The sequence below is a fragment of the Durio zibethinus genome, chromosome 15 (assembly GCF_047325235.1).
Source record: "Durio zibethinus cultivar Kanyao isolate XHJ-2024 chromosome 15, ASM4732523v1, whole genome shotgun sequence".
NCBI classification, from domain to species: domain Eukaryota; kingdom Viridiplantae; phylum Streptophyta; class Magnoliopsida; order Malvales; family Malvaceae; genus Durio; species Durio zibethinus.
In genome coordinates, this window is record NC_143176.1 from 24,337,529 (window position 1) to 24,364,424 (window position 26,896).

General features: G+C 39.0%; 4 pseudogenes; all 4 read left to right on the plus strand.

The window, feature by feature from the left end:
* The first annotated feature begins 339 nt into the window (after window positions 1-339).
* On the plus strand, window positions 340-2,719 carry LOC149514845 (25S ribosomal RNA; annotated as a pseudogene).
* Window positions 2,720-9,032: 6,313 nt separating this feature from the next.
* On the plus strand, window positions 9,033-10,835 carry LOC149514846 (18S ribosomal RNA; annotated as a pseudogene).
* Window positions 10,836-11,115: 280 nt separating this feature from the next.
* Window positions 11,116-11,271, plus strand: LOC149514847 (5.8S ribosomal RNA; annotated as a pseudogene).
* A 233-nt stretch (window positions 11,272-11,504) lies between these two features.
* On the plus strand, window positions 11,505-20,108 carry LOC149514848 (25S ribosomal RNA; annotated as a pseudogene).
* The last annotated feature ends 6,788 nt before the right edge of the window (window positions 20,109-26,896 follow it).

Sequence of the window (26,896 nt, forward strand, 5' to 3'; positions counted from 1 at the left end):
AAGTTTGTATGAACTAAAATAATAGTTTTATGACTAAACAAAAGGTTAGAATGATTGAAATAGATAATTGTTCAAATAGTCTTAACTATTTAAACTCGTTCGACAAACATATTTATTTTTTAAATCTCTTACTTATTGATTTTCAGAATATTATTAAATTAGTATCATTTTAATCGAATAAGCTTATGTGAAAAGAAACAATTGTTGTATGACAAAATAAAGATCATTACGTTTTGAGATAGATAATTGTTCAAATAGTTATAATTATTTGAATTGGTTCAGTAAATAGATTTAGTTTTTAAATCTCTTATTAATTTTCAAAATATTAATAAATTTGTATTATTTTATTTTGAATAATTCTATATGAATAGAAACAATTGTTTTACCACAAAACAAAAGGTCATAATAATTTAAAATAGATAATTATTCAAATGGAAATAACTATGTGAACTTGTTCGATAAACATATATATATTTTAAATCTCCTACATATTAACTTGCAAAATATTAATAAAGTAGTATTATTTTATTCTGAATAGACTTGTATGAATAGAAACAATTGTTTTATGACAAAACAAAAGATCCTAACTATTTGAAATAAAAAATTGCTTAAACAGTCATAATAATTTGAGCTTACTCAGTAAACATATTCATTTTATAAATCTTTTACTTATTAATTTTTGAAATATTAATAAACTAGTATTATTTTATTTCAAATAGGCTTTTATGGACAAAAACAAATTATTTATCACAAAACAAAATGTCATAACTATTTGAAATAAATAGCAAATATTCAAATAAGAACTTTGAAGGCCGAAGGGGGGAAAGGTTCTATGTGAGTAGCACTTGAACATGGATTAGTCGATCCTAAGAGATGGGGGGAGTTAGTCCAATAGTGCATTGAGTTCGAGCTTGAAAGGGAATCAAGTTAAAATTTCTAAGCCAGAACATGGAGGCTAATGGCAACGTTAGGGAGTTTAGAGTCATCGGCAGGGGACTCGGGAAGAGTTATCTTTTTTGTTTAACTACCTACCTACCCTAGAAACGACTCAGCTAGAGGTAGGGTCCAATGGTTGAAAAAGCACCACACGTCACGTGGTGTCTGGTGCACCCTCAACGACCCTTGAAAATCTAAAGGATCATGTTATTCGTGCCCAGTTGTACTTATAACCCATTAGGTTTCCAAGGTGAATAGCCTCTGGTCGATGGAATAATGTAGGCAAGGGAAATTGACAAAATGGATCTGTAACCTCGAGAAAAGGATTGGCCCTAAGGGCTAGGCACTAGGGTCACAGTGTCGAACCCATCAGCTACTGGAGCAATACTCAAGTTGCTTTCGTGGTGAGAGTAGGTCGTCGCATGCCAACCAAGGGATGGACTAGGAAAGGCTCCCTTAAGGGCTTTTCTCGGGTGATGAATAGTTGACTCAAAATTGATATAGATAAGGGGAATCTGATTGTTTAATTAAAACAAAAGCATTGTGATAGTCATTACAGATGTTCATGCAATGTGATTTTTACCCAGTGCTTTGAGTGTTAATGTGAAGAAATTCAACCAAGCATGGGTAAATAGCAGAAGTAACTATTACTCTCTCTAAGAAGCCAAATGCCTTGTCATCTAGTTAGTGATGCACATTAATGGATTAATGGGATTCCCATTGTCTTTGTCTACCATCTAGCAAAACCACAGCCAATGGAATGGGCTTTGTAGAATCAACAAAGAGAGAAGACCTTATTAGGTTAACTTTAGTCTAACTTTGTGAAATGACTTGAGAGGTGTAGGATAAGTGGGAGACCTCGAATGAAATTGAAATACCTATACTTTTAATATTATTTTACTTATTTTATGAATCGAAAGTAGGGCACGACCCCCTTTTTTGGACCTAAGGCCGGCCTCAATTAGTCAATCTAGGCAAAAAAACATTCTTAGGTGGGGAGTTTGGTTAGGAAGGCAAATTTGTTAAAAGATAATGCAGGTGTCCTAAGATGAGCTCAATGAAAACATAAAACATATGTGGAACAAAAGGGTAAAAGCTCATTTGATTCTGATTTCCAATACAAATATGAATTATGAAAGCATGGCCTATCAATCCTTTATACCTTTGGAATTTGAAGCTAGGGGTGTCAGAAAAGTTACCATAGGGATAACTGGCTAGTGGTAGCTAAGCATGCATAGCAACATTGCTTTTTAATCCTTCGATGCCAACTTTTCCTATCATTGTGAAGCTGAATTCATGAAGTGTTGGATTATTCACCCACTAATAAAGAACATGAGCTGGGTTTAGACTATCGTGAGATAGGTTAGTTTTACCTTATTGATGACAATGTCGCAATAGTAATTCAACCTAGTAGAGAGGAACTGTTGATTCACACAATTGGCCATCGTGCTTGGTTAAAAGTCAATGGTGCAAAGCTACCATGCATTAGATTATGACTTAACACCTTTAAGTTTGAATCTAGGCTAGAAGTGATGCATGTGCTTGTCACCCAATTGTCAACCCATAGTAGAAGCCTATGGCCCCTAAAGGTACATGTTGTAGGTGCAGCCTTTGAGGTGAACAAATTATGCGGGCTTTCTTAGAGCTTAATTCCTACAAAGCGGTAGGTAGAATCCTTTATAGATGACTTAATTATGTGATGTAGTACTATAAGTGGTAAAGTGGCCTTGCTGCCACTCTGCCATGATCCACTAAGATTTAGCCTTTTGTTGCTTCAATTCATCCTTTCCCCTCACACCCATTGAAGTCTATTCACTTTATTCTTTTAAATCTACCTCTTTGGGGTGTAGGGGATGAATGGTGTTCTCCCTTGCAATCGATTAGGCTGGTGGATGACATCCCTACCTCAAGCATCCAAGTAAATGACAACCAAATGCCTTTGGTATTTGTTATAGGAACAAGCTCACCTTTGGTACTGCTGGCCTTGGATCAGTTATGCCTACACACCATTGACAACACTTGGCCCTTAGTTTGTATGGGCAATCGCATCCAACACCATTGGCATATGTTGACCTATTATTTCCTCGAATACCATCAGCAAATGCTGGCCCCTTAGTTCAGGATGCTACCTTAAACACCATCGTTAGATGCTGGCACTTGTAAAAAATTATCAACCTACGAAACTCAAGTGCTTAGCATAATTCTAGCTTGTCAAAGATTGTGCTATAGTATTAGGCATTCTAGAAGCCCACAAATTTGATCTTCCCAAGATTATGTTCAGGCAATCCTACACATGGGTTTGATCGTGCGCTCGTACCTTGATCATCAGTGCCTGCACCTGGGTCTGACTGTGTGATCGTACATTGCTCACAAGTGCATGTACCCGAACTTAGCTCAATTATACCAAAATTGAAAACCTTACTTGTGTCTCTGGAGTCTTGATTACTGTTCATACCATTATTTTTGGTAGTTCCCCATGACCTAAGACTCTAGTAAGCCTTATGGCTTGGTTTGTTTGGTAGTCGAACCCTATCATACTAGAATTGAGACTGTTCCTCAACTTAGAGAGAACCCTTGAGCTTGGACCAACTTACGGACCATGACACATACAGATGCCTCGATTCATCTAAGTGCTCACCAACGCCTACACCTGAGCCTGGCTCAATTATATAAAACTTAAACACTGTGCCTGAGCCTCTAGAGTTTTGATCATTGCCCATACCACTATTCTAGGCTAGTGCCCCTTAACCTGGGCCTCCAGTAGGCTTTAAAGCTTGGTCCCCTTGGCAATCAAACCTTTTCTTATTAGAACTGAAACTACTCCTCGACTCAGAGAGAACATTTTGGCATGGACTAGCATTTAGACCATGACACATGCACTTGCCTCGACCACCATTGAGACATGTTAGCCCTTAGTCTTTGCACATGCTTTAACCTCTATCAACACATGCTAGCCTTTTGTATAAGTAGTTTTTTTTAACACTATTGGCATATGCTGGGCCACACACCGAGTGTGATATCCTAGGCCTAGACCACATACCATGCACACTACTATCAAGCAGTTGGTGGGTTCAGGCACATCTTTACATTTTTACTTTGTGAATACCATTTTAATGGCTTGTCAATTCATCTAAGCGTTCACTAGCGCCTGCACCTATGGTTGGCTCAATTTCTTAGAACCCGAACACCGTGCTTTAGCCTTTGGAGTTTTGATCACTGCCCATACCACTATTCTTCTCTAGTGGTCAGACCCTTTTCTGCTAGAATTGGAGCTGTTCCTCAACTTAGAGAAAACTTTTGGGCCTGGACTAGCTTATAAATCATGACATAAGTACATGCCTTGACCACCTTTAGGATATGTTGGCCCTTGGTCTTGGCACATACTTCGACCACTAATAGCACATGTTGGCCCTTTGTGTGAGCAGTTCCCTTGAACACCATCAACACATGCTAGGTCGTGCACCACACATGAGCATCCTGGGCCCAAGCCTCGCACAATGCATACCACGATTGGGTAGTTGGTGGGTTTCTGAACATCTTCACATTTCTGCCATGCCAATGCCATTTTTATGGCCTATAAACTCACATAAGTACTCACTAGCACCCACACGTAGGCTTGGCTCAATTTTACCAAACTTGAACACCATGCTTAAGCCTCTAGAGTCTTGATCACTGCTCGTACCACTGTTTTGGGCTAGTTCCTTATGACATGGGCCTCTAGCAAGCTTTAAGGCCTAGTCCCCATCGCAATCAAACCATTTTTCTTATTAGAACTAGAATTTCTCCTTGATTTAAAGAGAACCCCAGGCCTAGATCGACTTATGAATTATGACAGATGCATATGCCTTGACCACCATTAAAATATGCTGGCCCTTGGCCTTCGTGCATGCTTCGATCATTATTGGCACATGCTGGCCCTTTGTGCAAGCAGTTCCCTTGACCACCAATGGCATATGCTAGGCTATACACTAAGCACAGGTATCCTGGGCTTAGGTCACATACTATGCACACCACATTCGAGTAGTAGATGGGTTCAGGCACATCATTATTTTTTTGCCATGCTAATGCCATTTTTATGGCTTGTAAATTCATATAATGCTTACTAGCTCCTACACCTTGGCTTGGCTCATTTCCACTAAACTTGAACATCGTGCTTGAGCTGTTGGAGTCTTGATCACTGCCCTTACCACTATTCTGGGCACTTCCCTATAACCTAAACTTCCAGTATGCATCAAGGCTTGGTCTTTCTAGCTATCAAATTTTATCTCACTAGAATTGAAACTATTGCTCGACTAAAAAAGGGCTTCTAGGCCTAGACTAGCTTACAAACCATGGCACATGCACGTGCCTCGATTGCCATCGGGATATGTTGGCCGATGGTCGTAGCACATGCTTTGACCATCATTGGCAGATACTGGCCCTTTGTGTGAGTAGTTCCCTCGAACACCATCGGCACATGCTAGGCCGTACACTAAGTACATGTATCCTAGGCTATAGTCATGCACCATGTGCACCAAAACCAAGCAGTAGGTGGGTTCAAGTGTCATGGTTCATAAGCTAGTACAAGCCAAAAGGTTCTCTCCAAGTTGAGTAGTAGTTCAAGTTCTAGTGAGATAGAGTTTGACATCCAAGGGGACCAGGCTTTGAGGTTCACTAGATGTCTAGGTTAGCCCAAAACAATGAGACAGGTAGTGATAAAGACTCTAGAGGCCTAAGAAAGGTGTTTAGGTTGTGTAGGATTGAGCTAGGCCCAGGGGTAGGCATTGGTGAGCATTGCACGAGCATCCAATCAAACCCAGGTAAGAGCATTGATGGTTAAGGAGTAGGTACATAGTCGAGCCCAGGTATGGGCACACCTGAACACAATCTTGGGAGGATCAGTTTTTGAGGCTTCTAGAAGGCCTGATAATTAGCATGATTTTAGCAAGTCAAAAATTATATAGGAACACCAATCCCTTAAAATCAAGAATTGTATCTTATCTCCTAAAATCATAAGATTCAAGCCAGTGTAATCCCTAGAGTTTAGAAATGTATCTTGGCACTAATTCTAAGGGGGACTTAGTTATAAATAGAGAGATTCTCATCCTCATTGTACATACAGTAGAACCATTAAGTAACAACATCCTTACTTTTGCCTTAAACTTTAGTTTATTCTTTTGTTAGCCTTTTTGTAAGCACTTGTTATGGCCTTTCATTTCATAACTTCCTATTAGCCAAGCCTTGTAGTCTAAAGTGTTCATGCACCGTTTCTTATGTTAGGCTAATTTAGGATGTAAAATAGTCCATTCTTGTGTCCTGGAGCTATGCAAGCCTGAAGCTTGAGTCTCAACTAGTGATACAAGCACATCTTTATATTTTTGTCATGCAAATGCCATTTTTATGGCTTGTAAATTCATAAAACGCTAACTAACACCCGCACCTATGCTTGGCTCAATTCTGCCAAACCTAAACATCGGGCCTAATCCTTTAGAGTCTTGATCACTACCTGTAAATTCATAAAATGCTAACCAACACACACACACCCCTAGGCCTAGCTCAATTCTGTCAAACTCGAACACTAGGCCTAAGCCTCTAAAGTCTTGATCACTATCTGTTCCATTGTTTTAGGCTAGTTTCCTATGACCTGGACCTCTAGTACACCTCAAGGCTTGGTCCTCCTAGCTTTTAGACCTTGTCCTACTAGAACTGGAACTGTTTCTCTACTCGAAAATAACTCTTGGTTTTGGACCAACTTATAGACTGTGACATATGTACATGCCTCAACTGCCATCAAGACATGTTGGCCCTTGGTCTTGGCACATGCTTTGATTACCATCAAGACATGTTGGCCCTTGGTGTAGGTAATTCCTTCAAATATTATTGGCACATGTTGGGTCGTGCATCATGCAGACCCTGATTGGGCAATAGTTAGGTTCAAGCACATCTTCATATTTTTGCCATGCCAATACCATTTTTATGGCTTGTAAATTCATATAACAATCCCCTATGCCTTCATGTGAAGTTTCATGGCAAGATGACTCATTTTTTATTTTTCATGATTTTTAAAATTTTTCATGGTTTGGGATTTTTTTAAATTCTTTTAAAAGGAGTTTTGGCCGTAATTTTAGTATACGTGATCCTTTTATTTTTGTAGGCATCCATAAAAAAATTCAGCTAAGAACTCAAAGTGTAGAAGATCTTATGGCTATTTGAAAAAAGTTTCCCCATTTTAGACACTTGAATGGCTACTAGTTGCAAACCTGTAAAAGCTCTTATGCTTTTTTAAGGGGTTGTGAGTTATTGAGGTTCCTTGGGGGATAAGGGGCCAATATAAGGGCTAAGGACTAGAACCCATTATATATTATGTGCACACACCCTTGGCCCCCTTCCCTAATCGTTGGAACCCTCAATGCCATTGACTAGGTTCTTCAACAATCTTCTGGTGATGGTGCCCTAGGTAAAAAATAAGGCACTAGTACATGCCTGAGCCTAGCATGTGCATTAGGGCCCAAAATCAAACTTTAGCCAAGGCCTCGACCATCATTAGCACATGTTGGCACATGGTACGAGTACATGCCTTGACCATCATCAACACAAGCTGGCTTTTGGTAAGGGCACCTACCTCAACCACCACAGGCACTAATTGGCTTTGGTATGGGTAATTACCTTGACCACCATTGGTACATACTAGCCCTTGGTGAAGGCACATGCCTTGATCAGTATCGATAAAAAATGGCCTTTGGTATAGGTAGTTACCTCAAACACCATCGGCATATGTTGGCCCTTGCTACGGGCACTTGCTTTGAACACCATCAGTATATGCTAGGCCTTGGTATGGGCACATGCCTCAACCACCATTAACACCTATAAACCCTCATGCTAGATATGCCTGTTTGAAAGAAGTTCCCCATTATAGACACTTTAATGTCCACTGCTAACATATCTGTAAAATCTATCATGCCTTTTAGGGGTGATTGTCTGGTCCCTATTTTTCCCTCATGAGGGAGTAGGTGTGCATGATAGGCTTGTTGTTGCAAACATCCATGGAAATGTCCCTAGAGCAAAATCCAGGCCATGCATACCTTCTGGTCATGTTATTAAGCAACTAGTTACTTTGGTGACTTGTAAGAGCTTATGGCCTTAACTAGTTGGTGTGCATATGGAAAAAAAGGCTCAGTTGTGCTGAGCTCAAGCCCATGCCTATGATTGTTGCTGCCTTAAACCCTAGACCAAGTCCTTAAATTGGGCAACAGCTCCTTAAAGTGGTGCAAGCAGAAGCTGCAGTCACTAGCTTAGTCTGGCCAAGTCTCTTGAGTATTTGGGAGTCCCATGGTCCCTTATCATCAACCATAAAAATGCCTTGGCTTCGCCAAGCCTATGCATGTAGCCTATGCTACCAATGACCCTAGGAACAAATCCCTAAATCAAGCAACATCTCCTTGTGAAGGTTTCCTGTGTTGTCTCGACTAGACCAAGCATTGGTGGTGTCATGCCATTGTTGCCTATTAGATGGTAAGGGTAGTCTTATGTCCCTTGCTTGTGTTTTTCCCATGCTAAGCGGTTGTGGCATGGCCTCGTACATCATTTCCTCCTTTCATTCATCAAGTAATTGATTGGGTGGGTTGTGGACTAGTGTGCATGGATGTTGCCACTTGTATGCAACAGGCATATGAGTGATGTTATGATTATGCATGTTGGCAGGCTCCATCTCGATGCATCAAATTGTCAACCCATCATCCTCTTCAATCTCCCTCTATGTAGTCGTCGTACCTTAGGGGTGCAATCAGGATCCTCTACTACATACCTAAATTGATGGTAACTGGATGTCTTGCAATCCATCATTCTTCTTATATCTTTAAGGGCTATGGGTCAAACCTCAATCATGTGTTATGTCTTAAGTGTGCCACCCAAACCTCTATAGCCACATTGGTGCACTAGTGTTCGATTATGCTATTGGATGTGGAATGTTTTGTAGGTACAGGCTCTCGACCCTTGCACATTTGTTGCTATGCATTTTACGAGCTTGACATGCATGATGCTTGTGCTTTGTGTTGGCTATATCCATTGCTCAGTCAGTGCATTGAGGCCCATACAGTGCCAACATCCTAAAGGAATGCTACTTGGTTGATCTTGCCAAGTAGTCATATGCTTGTCTCGAAGATTAGGCCATGCTTATGTAAGTTTGAACTAATTCAGATAGTGAAACTATGAATGGCTTATCAAATCAATTATAGGTTATTTGATGGCATCTACTACTAGGATAACTATAGTAATTCTAAAGCTAATATGTGCAACAAACCCCAACTTTTGGAAAATATGCATTCATTAGACAAAATGTCTACATAGGCTTTGCCTATTACTCTGATGATTCATGATAACTCGATAGATCACACAGCCTATATGCTGGAGATGCATCATTCAAAATTTTGTCCTATCAACTTTTGATAGTAGGACAATGGCCTATTATGGTGGTGATGGGTGATGGAGAATTAGGGTTTGATTCCAAAGAGGGAGCCTGAGAAACGTCTACCACTTCCAAGGAAGGTAGCAGGTGCATAAATTACCCAATCCTAACATAAAGAGGTAGTGAAAATAAATAACAATACGAAGCTTTATAAGTTTGGTAATTGGAATAAGTACAATCTAAATCCTTAATGGGAATCCATTGAAAGGTAAGTCTAGTGCTAGCAGCTACAACAATTTCAGCTCCAATAGCATATATTTAAGTTGTTGCAGTTAAAAAGCTTATAGTTGAAACTAGGATTGGGTCGTCTACTCCACCTCACAGCGAGCACCAAGCTACTCTTCCCTACTATTGGTGAGGCACTCCTAGCCTTAATTAGCCAAGTCGTTCCTCTAACATTGTTACTTTGAAAAAATTAGAGTGCTCAAAGTAGGCTTGTGCTTGTATACATTAGCATGGGATAACATCATAGGATTTCAGTCTTAATGTGTTAGCCTTTGAGATAGGAGTAATGATTAACAGGGACAATTAAGGGCATTCAAATTTCATAGCTAGAGGTAAAATTTTTGGATTTATGAAAGATGTACAACTGCAAAAGTATTTTCCAAGGATGTTTTCATTAATCAATAATGAAAGTTAGGGCTCAAAGATGATCAAATACCATCCTAGTCTCAACCATAAATGATGTCGGCCAGGGATCGATGGATGTTACTTTTAGAACTCCATCAGCACCTTATAAGAAATCAAAGTCTTTGGGTTCCGGGGAAGTATGGTCACAAGGTTGAAACTTAAAGGAATTGACAAAAGGGCATCACTAAGAGTAGAACGTGTGGCTTAATTTAACTTAAGAAAGGCAAACTTACTAGGTCCAAACATAGTAAGGATTGATAGATTGAGAGCTCTTTTTTTATTCTATGGGTGGTGGTGCATGGCCATTCTTAGTTGGTGAAGTGATTTGCCTAGTTACTTCATTAAAAAACAAGACTTTAGCTTGCTAACTAGGTACGCGGAGGTGATCCTTCATGGATAGCTTTTTAGAGGGACTATGGCCACTTAGGCCAAGGAAGTTTGAGGCAATAATAGGTCTGTGATGCCCTTAGATTTTCTTGGCCACACACTTGCTACATTGATGTATTCAAAGAGTCTATAGCCTTGGTTGACAAGCCTGGGTAATCTTTGAAATTTCATCATGATGGGGATAGATCATTGTAATTGTTTGTCTTTAACAAGGAATTCCTAGTAAGTGTAAGTCATCAACTCATGTTGAGTACGTTCTTACCCTTTGTACACCACCCATTGCTCTTACCGATTGAATGGTTTGATGAAGTGTTCAAATCACTATGACATGGATAATTTGCTACTTGTGACATCATGGAAAGTCCACTGAACCTTATCATTTAAAGGTAAGAGAAATCGTAACATGGTTTCAGTAGGTGAACATACAGAAAGATCATTGTTGAAACCCATTTAACGAATGACTCATGAACAGGTTAATGAAACACCAAAAGGGTGAGGGTGCCCTGAGCCCCTTTTAGCCTTAAGCGGGTGTGACACTTCATTCTACCTCTCGGAGGGGCAAAATGATTGGTATTGTTACCTACGACTGAATAACAAAGCCATAATGTGAATTGTACCAAACAACCAGAATAAAAAAGAATGCATGTGCCATCATCATCCTGTTTGCAATATGTGCATAGTTGGCATTGTGACTCTTTTTGTCATGAAAAACCAAAAATGACTCTCAACAATGGATATCTCAACTCTTACATTAAAGAAGAATGTAGTGAAATGCAATACTTGGTGTGAATTGCAAAATCCCGTGAACCATCGAATCTTTGAAGGCAAGTTATGCCCCAAGCCATTAGGTCGATGGCACGCTTGTCTAGCTGTCATGCACTGTCACCCTCTCTAAACCCCCGCCCATCGAGCTCTAGGTGAAGAGGGTGAAAGATGGCCTCTTATGATCTTGTCGATCATGGTTGGCCCAAAAGTGAGTCCCTGGCAATGATAGCGCTGTGACCATCAGTGGTTAAGCCCTTAATGTGCCTCATCTTTGATGACATGTACTTGTTGTCCACCCAGACCCTATTAGATCCCCCACATCACTTGGTCAATGCTCACATCATGACCTCAGGTTAGGCGAGATTACCCACTAAGTTTAAGCATATTAATAAGTGAAGGAAATGAAATTAACCAAGATTCTTATAATAGTGGCGAGCAAACTGAGAATAGCCCAACTTGAGAATTGGCCACCTTCGGTGTCCAAATTGTAGTATGGAAACGCATCCTTAATGGTAGACTGGGCCCAAGTACCCTAAAAAAGAGTGCCAAGAGGGTGAGAGCCCTGTTGTGCCTGGACCTTTTCATAGCACTAGGCATTGTATGTGAGTTGGGTTATTTGGGAATACAACCCTAATCAAGGGGTAAATTCTATCCAAGGCTAAATATGGGTGAGAGACTGATAGCAAACAAGTACCATGAGGGAAAGATGAAAAATACTTTGAAAAAAGAGTCAAAAAGAGCTTAAAATTATCGAAAGGGAAGCAGATAGGGGTTGACAATGTGCCTTCATCAGATGTGGAATAGTGAGAGCCGATTTGCTGATCAACTCAAGGCATGGATTGACATGGGTCATGATGGTGGCCCAAGCTTAGGCTTTTGATATACCTATAGAGATGTTATCACTGTGATCATGGAATGTAGCATACATCATCTTGGTGTGCCTTGACACCGGCATGCACTAGGCATTAGCCTGTGGTCTCACCATCTGACCCATTTTGAAACATAGACCAAGGATTCTAACATGTGTACTAGTCAATGAGCTAAAAAACCCATAAGGTGCAAGGAAGTTGATTGGCAGGATCTCTCACGGGTGCACCACCGACTAACCTTGAACTTTTTCATGAAAGGTTCGGGTGTGAGCTGCCTATTAGAACCCAAAAGATGGTGAACTATGCCTAAACAAGCAAAGCCAAATGAAACTTTGGTGGAGGCTTGCAGTGATAATGATGTGCAAATCATTTGTATGAATTAGGTATAGGCGTGAAAGACTAATCGAACCATCTATAGCTAGTTCCCTCTGAAGTTTCCTTGAGGATAATTAGAGCCCTTGGCATGTTCTATAGGGTAAAGCCAATAATTAGAGGCATTGGATGGACAATGCCCTCGATCTATTCTCAAACTTTAAATAGGCAAGATGGCATGCATCACTATCTATGCTTTCTCTTAATGAAGCAATAGACCATATGGCATTTGGATGGATGCTTCCCGACAAGTAGCCAAGGATAGTTTGATATCTAAATAGGCAACTAACAAGCCATAAATTAATCTCAAGAATATATAATGATATATTGGGCCATATTAGGAGCACACCAAGGCAACCTTCGATGTTCCCATAAGAAAAAAAATTATTTTATTAATATTAAGAAAGTACAACAAGTATAAAAAAAGCACCGAGTCTTCCCACCATCATCAGGGCCAGAGAGGTAGCCCGAGATGGGTGGTCTAACATGTACCTTAGTCAGTGAGGTAGCCTAATAATATGTCAATTGCTTAACCCCTCGAAAGAGATTAAGAGATTTTATACCGATGCTACTAAGAACCAATACAAAGTTTGAAATGAGGACACTTTTTTTTAGCCAATGAGATCTACCTTCTTTTTTGGCACCTTTACTTAGTCATGGCCCTATACATGGGTGGCTCATTACATCCTATGCTTGGTTGTGGGCCAATACAAGGTTGGCTCATGACATCTTCCCCCACCTATTTTGTAGATGACCTCATTGACTTATTGGCATAGAATTCTTCAATTTTTTACTTGAATGCTTGGAGGACATGATCTCTCTCCCAATTAGTTTCTTCTAGTCCTAAGCTCTCCCACTCCACTAAATATTCATGAATTATTCTTCATGATACTCAAGATACCTTGTCAACTAAAATCTCTTTAACTCAATATTCTAATGGTGGCTTCATGGTAATGGCAGCTCTAGTTGATTCACCTTAACTTGTATATGTGGGGTTTGCATGATAAGGCTTTAAGTTGTTCACATGGAACACTACGTGCACCTTAATCCATTTTGATGGGTCAATTTTATAAGAGGCATTCCCAACTTTGGAAAGGATCTTCACTGGACCCTTATACTTATGCTCCAACCTATGATCCTACTTCTTTAGGAACCTGGTTTGTTCAGGCACTAATCTGACAAGAACAAGATCACCAACTTTGAATTGCTATGCCTTTCAGCCCTTATCTATCCATTTCTTCATGTGGTTCGATGCCTTCTCTAAGTCTGCTTGCACAATTTCTATGTTTTGTATTGATTTTTGGCTAAGGTTGAAGGCTCGTGGATTCTTCCCTCGATATGGCTCAAGGGATGTATGTAGTGGTCTTTATAGTTGTTCAGTGACCACCTCAAATGGACTTTGGTTGTGGAAGAACACTTGTTGGAATTAAAACAAAACTGAGCTACATCCAACAATAAAGGCTAATTCTTCTAATTAGCTTGAACAAAGTATCTTAAGTACTCCTCCAATAACCCATTAAATCATTTAGTTTGACCATTAGCTTGCAAGTGATAACTTGAAAAGATGTTGAGCTAAGATACCAAGATCTTTAAAAATTCTCTCGAGAATGACCTAGTGAATCTTGGATCCATGTCACTAATAATGTTTTAAAAAAGGCCTTAATACTTGATTACATGTTTAAATATTATTATATCTTCCATGATGTTATACTTTTGGGAGAGAATCAATGTAGCATTTTTAGAGAAATGGTCAATCACTACTAGAATAGACACAAGATCACCAACCTTAGGAAGGCCCAATATGGAGTCAAGGGAGAAACTTACCTAAGGTCTTGTGGGCATAAGTAATGGGTCAAGTATGCCTATCGATTTCTTCTTTTCAACTTTGTCCTATTGAAAAATGAGGCAAGTCTTCGTATAGTCCATCACATCTTGCCATATGTGAGGCCAATAATAGCTTTGTTTCAGTAAAGCTAAAGTACATTGCCAACCAGGGTGACCTGTCCATGATGTATCATGGCATTCCCTAGCATCTATCTTAGACCTCCTATTTTTGGCACAAACAACTAAAGACCTTTTGTCAATAAGGCCCCATTTTCTTGCCAAAAGCACTTGGACTTCTTTTCTTCTACTAGCTCTAGGATGGCACTAGCCTATGGGTTTTTTTACAGATTATCTTCAATTAGCTTGTGAATATCTGTTATGACTTTACTAGCTACCATTTGATTGGTTATTCTAGTTGTGTGCTAAAAAAAAAATTCAAATTCGATTAGAAACTTTACCATTTAGCTTGCTTAGCCATGAACCTTAGTTGGGTGAGAAAATGACTAACTATTGCATTGTTTATCTTAACTACGAATTGTGAACCTAACAAATAATGCCGCCATGGTTTCCAACAATGGATTACCATTAGAAGTTCTTTCTTTTGAACCATATATTACTTTTTAGCTTCACTTAACTTTTGACTTTCAAATGCTAGAGGGTGTCATTCTTGTAAAAGCACTCCCTTAATAGTGAAATTAGATGCATTTGTTTGAACTTCAAAAGGCTTCCTAATGTAAGGGAGAGTTAAGACAAGGTCTTTCATCATGGCTTTCTTCAAGCCCTCAAAAGCCTCTTGACATTCACTTATCCAACACCATTTATGCTCCTTTTTCAATAGCTCTATGAGAGCCATGATTCTATGAGAGTATCCTTTCACAAATCTCCTATAATAGTTCACTAAGCCCAAAAATGAGTGGAGTTCACCTAACATTCTTTGGTGTTGCCCAATCCTTGATAGCCCTAACTTTTTCCCTGTCCATTCGAATGTGGCCTTGTTAAACATTATAGCTTAAGAAGTGAATTCATGTTTGAGCAAATGCACTTTTTTATCTTTTAACATACAACTGATGGTCTTGTAGTATTTGAAACATAAGATGTGGGTGCTCTTGGTGCTCTTCCAAGGTAGAACTATAGACTAGTATGTCATCTAAATAGATGACCACAAACATGTCAAGATAGTCATGGAACACTTGATTCATCAAGGTACAAAATATGGTAGGGGCATTAGTCAATCCAAAAAGCATAACAAATCAAATGCACCATACTGCGTTACACAAGTGTTTTTTGGCTCATCTCTTTTAGCAATTCTAACTTGATGATAGCCAGATCTCAAGTCCAATTTAGAGAAGCACTTAGCCTAACTTAGTTGATCAAACAAATCTGCAATAGCAGGAATAGGATATTTTTTTCTCATAGTAACTTTGTTCAATGCCCTATAGTCCATACATAACCACAAATTCCATTAATCCCATCTTTGTAAATTGGCATAGCCACATAAAAAGGCTCCCTTCTTTTTACTCATTTCTTGAATTGTAATGTTGAAATCATTTTCTTCCTAGTCTTATGGAGGATTGTGGCTGACACAATACATAAGCTTTCCCCCAAGAACAATAAATAACTAGTAGTAGCGATTGGGATTGCCTGAGCCAACATCATGAAGACCCAATCCTATGACAACATCAAAGTCATCCATGAGGGAAATCATGAAGTCTACATTTCCATCCCATGGCCCTAACTTGGTCATCACACTTTTAGAGCTTCCACTAATCACAAAGGCTAATGAGTTAATTGCTTTCATTTGCCCACAGTGTTTATTAACCTAGAGACCACACATTTTTGCTTTCTCTGATGTGATGAATGTATCAATTGCACCTATATCTACCATGGCTTTTGTGGTTTTACCATTGAGTACTAGGTCCGTATACATCGAGCCTTTAACAGATTCTTTCTTTATCATGTTTAGTTGGGTACAAAAGGCATTAAAGAACCATATTGAGCCCATCCATGATGGCTTCTATTTAACTTTTTCAACAATTTTGACTATTTTGGAGGACTCTTGAAAAGGAGGCTCTCAAAGCATTAAAGGCACTTTTACGTGGGCATTTGGCCACCCGATGTGACCCCTTGCATAAGAAACAAGCTAGTAGTTGCTTCAGATTGAAATTCGATACATTGTTTGCCTTGGGTTGGGTATTGTCTCAACTAGAAGGCATCTTATCTAATCCTTCATTGAAGGGTCTATCTACTTTGACCATCTTTCTACCATTCCCAAAGTTGGACTTATTGCCATCGATACAGGTTCTTTCATTTTGAGGGGGCATTGTTATAGTCATTAAGACGTTTGGTGGCAGCCATGGTCATAGCCACATCTTGCACCTTTTATCTTTGTAATTCCATCCTAGCCCAAGGTTTGAGGCCCTTAAGGAATTAGAACATCTTGTATTTTTTAGACTTGTCTCTAATGTCCGACATCAAGGTAGAAAAGCTCCTTACAAACTCTCACATTGTTCTTGTTTACACTAATTTTGGAAGCATCATTTGGGCCATATACTTCACATTCTCAAGGAAGAACTCATTTTTCAACTCTTGCTTAAGATTTGCTCAAGTTTTAATAGGGCATTCATTACTTACAAATTTTGAACACCACTATAGCTTGGCATCCATGGCAATGTATATTGAAGCCATTACAACCTTATCCTCCTTTGATTATGTGTGCATAGCTTAAAAGAATTGTTTTATGTTAAATAGGAAGTTCTCAAGCTCTTTGACATCTCTTGCCCCTTCATTACATCGAGGCTCTGGCACTTTGGCCTTTTTCTCTTTCTCCATGAGTTAAAACTTGACCTGGCCATAACTATTTGTAGCATACTCACTTGGGCCCTAAGCTCCTCAAACTCTCTCTAGAAGACACTTAAGGCATCTTTGGTCTCCTTACCCAAGCTATGTAAAGTATCAAACAACTCCTATTGGGATATCTTGATCCCCTTTAGTGGATCATGAGTTACCATATAAGCTTTTAGGGTAGCCACCATGGCCTCAAGCTCCTCAATCCTTTGTTGATCATTAAATCCACCACTCGTAGCCATTTTATCAATTCTCTAGCACTTCTCAATTGTGCTCTAATATCACATGTCACAGGCTAAGCTTTCTCTCGATGAAGCAATAGACTGTGTGGCACTTGGATGGATACTTCCACACAAGTCAGCCAAGGATAGTTTGATATATGAATAGGCAACCAACAAGCCACAAGTTAATCTCAAAAATACACAACAATATATTGGTGCATAATGGGAGCACACCAAGGTAACCCCCGGTGTTCTCATAAGAAAAAATGTTTTATTAATATCAAGAATAGTATAATAAGTACAAAAAGAGCATTGAGTCTTTCCACCATCGTTGAGTTAAGAGGGGTAGCCCTAAATGAATGGTCTAGCATGTACCTTAGCTAGTGAGATAGCCTAACAATACGTCGACTGCTCAGCCCTCTAAAGAGCTAAAGAGATTTTACACCTATGCGACCATGAACCATTACAAAGTTTGAAATGGGGACATTTTTTCCTAGCCCATGGGATTTACCTTCCACCTTGACACCTCTACTCAATCATTACTTTATACATGGGTGGCTCATGACATCCTATGCCTAGTCATGGCCCTATATAACATTGGCTCATGACAGCGTGGTTGCTTCGTTTAGCCGTGCCACAGAATCGAGAGCTCTAAGTACGCCATTTTTGGTAAGTAGAAATGGTGATATGAGATGAACTGAAAGCCAAGTTATGGTGCCCAATTGTGCTCTAACCTAGAACCCATAAGGGGTGTTGGTCGATTAAGACAGTAAGATGGTGGTCATGAAAGTCAAAATCCACTAAGGAATGTGAAACAAGTCACCTACCAAATCAACTAACCCAAAAAATGGATGGCACTTAAGCACGCTACCTATACCCAGTTGTTGGGGCAAGGGCCAAGCCTCGATGAGTAAGAGGACACAGCATTCACCATAAAACCCAAGGTGTGAACCTAGGTGGAGTGACCATCGGTGCAGATCATGGTGGTAGTAGCCAATATTCAAATGAGAACTTTGAAGGTCGAAGAGGGGAAAGGTTCCATGTGAATAGCACTTGCACATGAGTTAATCGATCCTAAGAGAAAGGGAAAGCTCATCTGATAGCATGTCTAGCATGAGTTTAAAAAAAGATTTAGGTTAAAATTCCTTAATCAGGATGCAACAGCTAACGACAACATTAGGGAGTTTAAAGAAGTCGATGGGTTATCTTTTTTGTTTAATGGCTTGCCTACCCTGGAAATGGCTTAGTTGGACGTAGGGTCCAACAACCAAAAGAGCACCACATGTCTTATGGTGTCAAGTTTGCCCTTGGTGGCCTTTGAACATCTAGAGGACCAAGTGCCATCCATGCCTAGTTGTATTATAACTGCATCAGGTCTCTAAGGTGAATAGCTTCTAGTCGATGGAATAATATAGGCAAGGGAAGTCGTAAAATGGATCCATAACCTTAGGAAATGGATTGGCTCTAAAGGTTGGGCACGATGGTCCCAATCTCAAACCTGTCAGCTACCGATACATTGCTCAATCTACTCCTATAGTGAGAGTAAGTTACCATGTGCTGGTCAAAGGAATTGGGAATTGCTCCCTCGGGGCCCTTCCCTAGGCGAGAACAGTCAAATTAGATTGGTATAGACAAAGGGAATCCAACTATTTAATTAAAACAAATCAATGCAATGGTTTTTGCATATGCTCATGTAATGTGATTTCTACCCACTATTCTAAATGTCAAAGTGAAGAAATTCAAATAAGCACAGGTAAATGACAAGAGTAACTATGACCCTTTTAATGTAGCCAAATGCCTCATCATCTAATTAGTATTTCACATGAATGGATTAATGAGATTCCCACTATCCCTATCTACTATCCATTAAAACCATAGCCAAGGGAATAGGCTTGGAAGAAACAGCAGGGAAAGAAAACCTTGTTGAGCTTGACTGTAGTCTGACTTTGGGAAATGACTTAATTGGTGTAGGATAAATGGAAGGCCTCGAGTGAAATTGAAATACCGTTACTTTTAATGTTATTTTACTTATTCCATGAATTGGAAGTGAGGCATGACCCCTTCTTTTAGACCCAAGGATGGCCTTGGTCAATCAATTTGGGCATAAGACATTGTTAAGTGGGGATTTTGGCTAAGGTAGCACATCTGTTAAAAGATAACATAGGTGTCCCAAGATGAGCTCAACAAGAATAAAAATCTCACATGGAACAAAAGGGTAAAGGCTCGTTTGATTTTCATTTCTAGTACAACAATGAACCATGAAAGTGTGGATTATAGATCTTTTAGACCTTAAGAATTTGAAGCTAGAGGTGTCAAAAAAGTTACCATAGGGACAACTAGCTTATGGTAGCCAAGCATTTATAACGATGTTGCTTTTTGATCCTTTGATGTCGGCTATTCCTATGACTATGAAGCAGAATTCACTAAGTGTTAGATTGTTCACCCACCATTAAGGAATGTGAGCTGGGTTCAGAGTATCATGAGGCAAGTTAATTTTACCCTACTAATGGTAGCATCGTGCTAGTAATTCAACCTAGTATGAGAGGAACCGTTGATTTACACAATTGGTCATTGTGCTTGGTTGAAGAGCTACTAGCATAAAGCTACCATGCTTTGGATTATGACTGAATGACTCTAAGTCAAAATCTGAGCTAGAAGTGACACATGTGCCCATCACTCAATTGTCGACCCATCATAGGGGCACATGCTAGCCCTTTGTGTGAGTAGTTACCTTGAACACCATCAACTCATGCTGGGTTGCACACCATGCACGCTATGACCTGGTAGTAGGTGGGTTCAGGCACATCTATTGTGCTAATGCCATTTTTATGGCTTTTAAATTCATATAAGCACTCACTAGCAGTTGCACCTAGGCCTGGCTTAATTTTGTTAAAACTAAACAATGTGCCTAAGACTTTGGTGTCTTGATCACTACCCGTACCATTGTTTTAGGCTAGTTCCCCATGACCTGGGCCTTCATAGGCCTTAAGGTCTGGTCCTTTTGGTAGTTGGACCTTATCTTACTAGAATGCTCCCTGACTTAGAAAGAACCCCTAGGCTTGGACCAGCTAGCGAACTATGACACATGCACCTGCCTCGACCACATTTGGGACATGTTGGCCCTTAGTCTTGGCACATGTTTTGACCGTCATCGACACATGCTAGTCCTTTATGTGGGTAATTCCCTCGAACACCATTGGCACATGCCGAGCTACACACCACGTGTAGGTATCCTAGGCTCAGGCTGCTCACCTTGCACACCATGATTGGAAAGTAGGAGGGTTATGGCACATCTTAATTTTTCTTCCATGCCAATGCCATTTTTATGGCTGGTCAATTCATCTAAGTGCTCACTAGCACCCATACCTAGGCTTCCTTGATTCCATTGAACTTGAACATTATGCCTAAGCCTCTGAAGTCTTGATCACTGCCCATACCATTGTTTTAGGCTAGTGCCTTATGACCTGGGCCTCTAATAGGCCTCATGGCCTAGTCCCCCTAGCAATCGAACCCTTTCTTGCTAGAATAGGAACTGCTCCTTGACTCAGAGAGAAGTAATAGGCTTAGACCAGCTTGTAAATTGTGACACAAGCACATGTCTCAGTCACATCAAGACATGTTAGCCCTTGGTCTCTATACATGCTTCAACCACCATCAGCACATGCTAGACCTTTGTGTGGGTAGTTTCCTCAAACACCATCAACACATGCTAGGCCGTGCACCACACGTGAGTATCCTGGCCTTGGGCTACGCACAATGCACACCATGATTAGGAAATAGGTGGATTTAGCCCCATCTTTATATTTTTGCATTGCGAATGCCGTTTTTATGTTCTATAAATTCACATAAGCGCTTACTAAGGCCTACACCTAGGCCAGGCTCAATTCTACCGAACCTGAACATCATGCTTACAATTCTTAAGTTTTGATCACTACTCGTACCACTATTCTGGCCTAATTCCCTATGGCTTGGGCCTCTAGTAAGCCTCAAAGCCTGGTCCACCTGGCAATCAAACCATTTCCCACTAGAACTAATACTACTCCTTGACTTAGAGAAGACCCTTAAGCTTGGACTAGCTTGCAGGTAACACATGTACATGCCTCGACCACCATTGGGACATGTTGAACCATGGTCTTCACAGATGATTCGACCACCTTCAACACATGCTGGCCCTTTGTGTGGTTAGCTCCCTTGAACACCATTGGCACATGCTAGAATATGCATATAGGTATCCTAGGCTCAAACTGTGCATTATGCGCACCATGATCAGGCAATAGGTAGGTGCAGGCACATCTTCATATTTCTACTTTGCCAATACCATTTTCACGGCTGATAAATTCATATAATGCTCACCAGTGCCCGCACCTAGGTTTGGCTCAATTCTGCTAAACCTAAACATCGTGCTTGAGCCACTGGAGTCTTGATCATTGCCTATACCACTATTTTAGGCTAGTTCCCCATGACCCAGACCTCCAGTATGCCTTAAGGCATGGTCCCCTAAGCTGTCAAACTATGTCCTTCTTGAACTGGAATAGCTCTTTGACTCAGAAAAAACCTATAGGCCTAGACTAGTTTGTCGACCATGGAACATGCACATGCCTCAAATGCCATTGAAACATGTTGGCCCATGGTCTCAGCACATGTTTCAACCACCATTGGCACATGCTAGGTCATACACCAAGCACAGGTATCCTGGGCTCGGGCCGTGCATCATGCACACCATGATTGGGTAATAGGTGGGTTTAGGCACATCTTTATATTTCTGTCATGTCAATGCCATTTTTATGGCTTGTAAATTCATATAAGGCCTCACTGGTGCCAGCACCTAGGCCTGGCTCAATTCTGCCAAACTTGAACACCATACCTAAGCCTCTAGAGTCTTGATCACTACTCATACCATTATTTTGGGCTAGTTCCCCATAGATTGGGCCCCAAGTAGGCCTTAAATCCTGGTCCCCTTGCCATTCAGGCCCTATCCTACTAGAACTAGAACTGTTCTTTGACTCAGAGAAAACCTCAGGGCTTGGACTAGCTTGTGGACTTTGACGTAAGTCCATCTTTGACAACCATCAGGACATGTTGGCCCTTGGTCTTAGCATATGCTTCAACCACCATCAGCACATGTTTACCCTTTGTACAGGCAGTTCCATTAATCATCATGATATATGCTAAGCTACACACCACACACGAGTATCCTAGGCTGGAGCCGTGCATAATGCGCACCACGATTGGATAGTAGGTGGGTTTAGGCACATCATATTTCTGCCATGCCAATGCCATTTTTATAACCTATAAATTCACATAAATGCCTACCAATGCCCACACTTGGGCCTAGTTCAATTTTGCCAAAGCTGAACATTGTGCCTAAGCCTCTAAAGTCTTGATCACTGCCCATACCATGATTTTAGGCTAGTTCTCCATGACTTGGGCCTCTATTAGGCCTCAAAGCCTAGTCTCCCTAGTAATCAAACCCTTTCCCACTTGAACTAGAACTGCTCATTGACTCAAAGAGAACCTTTGGGCATGGACTAGTTTGTGGACTATGACACATGCACATGCCTCGACCACCATCGAGACATGTTGGCCTCGATCTCCGTACAAGGTTCGATTGCCATTGTCACATGCTAGCCCTTTATGTGGGTAGTTTACTTAAACACTATTAGCATATGTTGGGCTGTATACCAAGCATTGGTGTCCTGGGCTCAGACTGCGCACCGTGTGCACCTAGACCAGACAGTAGGTGGGTTTGGGCACATCTTTATATTTCTACCATGCCAATGCCATTTTTATAGCTTGTAAATTTATATAATGCTCACTAGCGCCCGTATCTAGGCTTGGCTTAATTCTGTTGAACTTGAACATTATGTTTGAGCTACTGAAGTCTTGATCACTACCCAACTACTATTTTGGGCTAGTTTCCCCTGACCTAGACCTCTAGTATGCCTTAAGTCCTAGTCCCTTTGGCTATCGACTTTATCTCGCTAGAACTAGAACTAATCTTCAACTGAAAAAGACCCCTAAGCCTAGACAGCTTATTGTCCATGGTACATGGACATACCTAAAATATCATCAGGAGATGTTGGCCTTTGGTCTTGGTATATACTTTAACCACCATCCACACATGTTGGCCTTTTGTGCAGGTAGTTACATCGAACATCATTAATACATGCTAGGTCATGCACCAATAGTAGTTATCCTAGGCCTGAGCCATGCACCATGCGTACCATGACTGGGTAGTAGGTGGGTTCAAGCATATCTTCATATTTCTACCATGCCAATGCCATTTTTATGGCTTGTAAATTCATATAACACTCACCAGCACTCATACCTAGGCTTGGCTCAATTCTATCAAACCTGAACACTGGGTTTGAGCCACTAGAGTCTTGATCACTGCTTGTACCACTATTCTAGACTAGTTACTTGTGACTTGGACCTCTAGTATGCCTCCAGGCCTAGTCTCCCTAGTTGTCAGACCCTGTTCTGCTAGAGCTAGAACTGCTCCTCGACTCAGAGAGAACCTCTGCGCCTAGACTAGTATATGGACCATGACATATACACATGCCTTGACTATCATTAGGACATGTTGGCCCTTGGTCTTGACACATGCTTCAACCACCATCGACATTTGCTTTGACTACCATTGACACATGCTAGCCCCTGGTATAGATAGTTCCCTCGAGCACTAACTGCACATGTTGAGCCACACACCATATGTGGGTACCTTGGTCCCAGGCTATGCACCCTGTGCATGATCGAGCAATAGGTTGGTTCATGCGCATCTTCATATTTTTACCACGCCAATGCCATTTGTATGGTTTGTAAATTCATATAACGGTGCCTTAAGCCTTCTTGTGAAGTTTCATGGCACGATGACTTGCTCTCTATTTTTCATGATTTTTATAATTTTTCACAGTTTAAGATCTTTTGAAAATTTTTTTAGAAGAAGTTTTGGATTGATGTGCATGGATGCTGCCACTTATATGTAATGGGCATATGAGTGGTGCTATGGTTGTGCATGTAGGTAGGCTTCATGCTCGATGCATAAAATTGTTGACCCATCATCCTCTTCAATCTCCCCCTATGTGGTCATTATACCTTGGGGGCACAATTAGGATCTTGTGCTACATACCTAAATCAATAGAAACATGATGTCTTTTAATCCTGCATCCATCTTGTGTCTTTAAGGGCTATGGGTCAAACCTTAATTATGCCCCATGTCCTAAGCGTGCCTCTTAAACCTTCGTGGCCACATTGGTGCACTGGTGTTCAATCGTGCTCTTAGATATGGAATGTTTTGTAGGCACAGGCTCTTGGCCCCTATTCATTCGATGCTATGCATTTTACGTGTTCGACATACATGATGCTTATGCTATGTATTGGCTTTTTCCACTATTAAATTAGTGTGTTAAGGCCCATGCAGTGCCAATATCTTGAAAGAATGCTACCTAGTTGATTTGGCTAGTAGTAATATGCTTGTCTCAAAGATTAAGCCATGCATGTGAAACTATGAACTAATTCAGATTGTGTAATTATGAATGGCTCATTAAATCAATTATAGTTTGTTTGATGGTATCTATTACTAGGATAACCATAGTAATTCTAGAGCTAATATGTGCAACAAACCTTAACTTTTGAAAAGGATGCATTTATTAGAAAAAAGGTCGAAGCAGGCTTTGCCTATTGCTTTGATAATTCATGATAACTTGATGAATCGCACAGCCTTTGTGCCAATGACACATCATTCAAAATTTTGCCCTATCTATTTTCAATGGTAGGATAATGGCCTACTATGGTGGTGATGGGTGATAGAGAATCAGGGTTCAATTCTAGAGAGAGAGCCTGAGAAATGGCTACCACATCCAAAAAAGGCAGCAAGTGCATAAATTACCCAATCTTAACAAAGATCGTAATGATTTGAGATTGATATTTGTTCAAATAGTTATAACTTTAGTTTTAAATCTTTTGTTTATTAATTTTTTAAATATTATTAAAGTAGTATTATTTTATTTTGAATAAGTTTTTAAGAAATGAAACAATTGTTTTATGACAAAACAAAAGGTCACAATTGTTTCTTTTCACATAAGCTTATTTGATTAAAATGATACTAATTTAATAATATTCTAAAAATTAATAAGTAAGAAATTTAAAAAAAAATATGCTTGTCGAACTAGTTTAAATAGTTAAGACTATTAGAACAATTATCTATATCAAATCATTCTAACATTTTGTTTAGTCATAAACAATTATTCCAGTTCATACAAGCTTATTTGGAATAAAATAATACTAATTTATTAACATTTGAAAAATTAATAAGCAAGAGATTTAAGAAAAAATCTGTTTACTGAACAATTTCGATTAGATATGACTATTTAAATAATTATTTATTTAAAATTATTTTAACCTTTTATTTTGTCACAAAACAATTGTTTCAGTTAATAAAAACTTATCGAAATAAAATAATACTACTTTATTAATATTTCAAAAATTATTAAGCAAGAGATTTAAAAGCTAAAGCTATTTTCTGAAGCAATTCTAGTAGTTATGACTATTTGAACAAATATCAATCTTAAATGGTTATGATCTTTATTTTGTCATAAAATAATTGTTTCTGATCATATAAGCTGATTTAGGTAAAAATAAAACTAATTTAATAATATTTTGAAAATTAATAAGTAAGAGATTTAAAAAATAAATGTGTTTGCTGAATCAATTCAAATAGTTAAGATTATTAGAATAATTGTCTATTTCAAATCATTTTGACTTTTGTTTAGTCATAAAATAATTATTTCAGTTCATACAAGCTATTTGAAAGAAAATAATACTAATTTATTAACTTTCAAAAAATTAATAAGCAAGAGATTTGAAAAAATAAATCTATTTACCGAACAAGTTCAAATTGCTATAACTATTTGAATAATTATCTATTTAAAATTATTATGAACTTTTGCTTTGTCATAAAACAATTGTTTCAGTTCACAAAAGTTTACCAAAATAAAATAATACTACTATATTAATATTTTGAAAATTAACAAGAGATTTAAAAAATAAATCAATTTACTGAATTAGTTTAAATAATTATGGATATTTAAACAATTATTTATTTCAAATCGTTGTTACCTTTCATTTTGTCATAAAAAAATTGTTTTTCAACATGCAAGCTTATTTGAAATAAAATTATTAGTACTTTTCATTTTGTCATAAAACAATAATTTTTGAACACACAAGTTTATTTGAAATAAAACAATACTAATTTATTAATATTTCAAGAATTAGTACGAGATTCAAAAAATAAATCTGTTTACTAAATAAGTTCAAATAGTTATGACTATTTGAATAATTATCTATTTTAAATTGTTATAACTTTTTATTCTGTCATAAAATAATTATTTCTGTTCATATAAATTTATTCGAAATAAAATAATACTAAATTAATAACATTCTAAAAATTCATAACTAAGAGATTTAAAAAATAAATTTGTTTCTTGAAACAGTTCAAATTGTTAAAACTATATGAATAATTATTTATTATTTCAAATTGTTATAACCTTTTGTTTTGTTATAAAACAATTATTTCAGCTCATCCAAGTTTACTCATAATAAAATAA